The sequence below is a fragment of the Sus scrofa genome, chromosome 2 (genome assembly GCF_054392235.1).
Source record: "Sus scrofa isolate SSC_HxYL_T2T_F1_AM1 chromosome 2, Sscrofa_HxYL_maternal_Yorkshire_Landrace_v2.0, whole genome shotgun sequence".
Lineage (NCBI taxonomy): Eukaryota > Metazoa > Chordata > Mammalia > Artiodactyla > Suidae > Sus > Sus scrofa.
In genome coordinates this window covers 73,795,474-73,798,059 of record NC_139384.1, presented here as the reverse complement: position 1 = coordinate 73,798,059, position 2,586 = coordinate 73,795,474, and the positions used below count along the sequence as shown (strand labels likewise).

Genomic DNA, 2,586 nt, shown 5'->3' with positions numbered 1-2,586 from the left:
TTCTGTGGCTAGAAGGACCCACAAGCCATACTCCCAATGCTTCTCAGTTCCTTATAGCCATGGGCTCTGCAGAGACAAGAATACTGGCATTTGGTGTACCTATTTCCCTGATCCTACCTGGTACTCTGGGGCTACAGGCTTAGCTGCACCAACCAGGGGTCTATAGGATCACAGACACCACATTTACTCTTCTCACAGTTCCACCTCCTCTGTACCTTACAGTCTGCCCACCTTTAGATGTACAGATGTGTGAAAATCTCTTGTGTCCTGTTGTGTTGGGAAGAAGTACCTTTGTTGAACTGTGAATATTTTGCTGGTTGTAGGTTGAAGATTAAAGGCAAAGGAACATCTCACCCTTTCATGATGCTGACATCACTCCTAATTCTACATCCTTTAAGATAATATAAGGTTGAAAGCTTCCCTCGCAGCATTGTTTTACTAATTATTGTGACTTTGGGGAGAAAAACCTAGTATTATCACAGCGTCAGGAATCATAGTGTACTGTGTATGTGATTGTGCTTGTAGATATGTCAGTTTTGTGTGTATAAGTGTATTTTGTGGGGAATGAGCAGTTCTCAGGGCAGTGGTGCCCAGACCACATACATCAAAATGTGACCCTTAAAATGCAAATACTGGAATGTTAACCAACAGATGAAGATTTATACTCACAAGATTCAAAAAGTAATAAAGTACAAGGAACAATGCATAAGCTATGTACTCCCTGTGTCTTGAAGTTTCAGCTGTAGCAGGGAGGCCACTCCATTCCTCAACATTCTCTACCATTTCTCACTGCACTCTCTTGCTCATTCCCTCACCACCACACTGGCAAAACTTTCAGTTTTGAATATTTGAAAAAAAAGAGCCTTCCTAAAAGTCTTTTCTCTGGCTCTTTCCCTGACCGGAAATATCTTTCCCCCGACTTCCAATATCTTCCCCCAACTTCCAATATCTTCAAGTATCCAGCTTTCATTTCATCGTTTACAGGTCTTCTGAACTCCCAGTAAAAAAAATAGCATCCCCAACCATGGTTTTTAATACATAGTTTCTCTTTCTTCAGAGCATAGTTCAACATGTGACATGATATATGATATTTACTTTCTTATATTCTTGTGCTATCATTATATGCTTTGTTTTTTTTCCAGCACCCTATACTTTTACCTAGAAGATGGTCAATAGTCAACATATATTCCTCTAATGCATGAAAGCACTTCTCACAAAAACTAATAAATATATGATCCCTTGGGGGGAATCCGAGAGTTTTCTCCTCATTATAATCTATGTAGCATATCTACCTGAGCATTTTGTATCTTTTTCCCACTTTTATCTCTATCTTTTCTGTCTCTCTATAAGAGAATTACTAGCCATAGATGTCATGAAAAGTCTCTTAGAAGCAATAATTTGTACAAAATGCACAGATTTATTTCTTGGATGTAAAATACAAATAGCAACATTTCAACTGTTAGTAATACCCATTCCATTTGTGTAAAAATTAATCGTGTTATCTTTTCCATGCCTAGTAATCACCACCACCATATGGTTCCAGGCAACTATACACAAAATCCAGAATTTTTTCTTCAGGGATTATCAAAGGAACCAGAGTTGCAGCCCCTCATATTTGGACTTTTCCTCTCCATGTACCTCATCACTGTGTTTGGAAACCTGCTCATCATCCTGGCTGCCAGTTCAGACTCTCACCTCCACACACCCATGTACTTTTTTCTCTCAAATCTCTCCTTTGTAGATATCTGTTTCACCACCACAACAATCCTAAAGATGCTAATAAATATACACACCCAGAGCAAAGTTATATCCTATGAAGGCTGCATCAGCCAGATGTATTTTTACATACTCTTTGCAGTGTTGGATGATTTTATTCTGAGTGTAATGGCTTATGATCGCTTCTTAGCCATCTGCCACCCCCTACACTACACAGTCATCATGAACCCCCGGCTCTGTGGACTGCTGGTTCTGGTGTCCTGGATCATCAGTGCCCTCCATTCCTTGTTAGAAAGCTTACTGGTGCTTCGACTGTCTTTCTGTACAGACTTGGAAATCCCTCACTTTTTCTGTGAAATCAAACAGATTGTTAATCTTGCTTGTGACACTTTTCTTAATGATACAATTATGTATTTTACAGCCCTACTGATTGGTGGTGGTCCTCTGGCTGGTATCCTTTACTCTTACTCTAAGATCGTTTCATCTATACATGGAATGACATCAGCTGGAGGGAAGTATAAAGCACTTTCCACCTGTGCGTCTCACCTCTCGGTTGTTTCCCTATATTACTGTTCAAGTCTAGGAGTCTATCTCAGCTCTGCTCCTACCCACAGCTCCCCCCTAAGTACAACAGCCTCAGTGATGTACACAGTGGTAACACCCATGCTGAATCCCTTTATCTATAGTCTCAGGAACAAAGACATAAAGAGGGCTCTGAAAAAAGTCATTCAGATGGCAGTTATAAAAGGCAAGTTACATAAAAAAGAATGACATAATGCCATTTGCAGCAACATGGATGGAACTAGAGACTCTCATACTGAGTGAAATAAGTCAGAAAGAGAAAGACAAATACCATATGATATCATTTAT

General features: G+C 39.8%; 1 pseudogene; it reads left to right on the top strand.

Moving 5' to 3' along the window:
- The first annotated feature begins 1,533 nt into the window (after window positions 1–1,533).
- LOC100521249 (olfactory receptor-like protein OLF4) lies at window positions 1,534–2,359 on the top strand (annotated as a pseudogene).
- The last annotated feature ends 227 nt before the right edge of the window (window positions 2,360–2,586 follow it).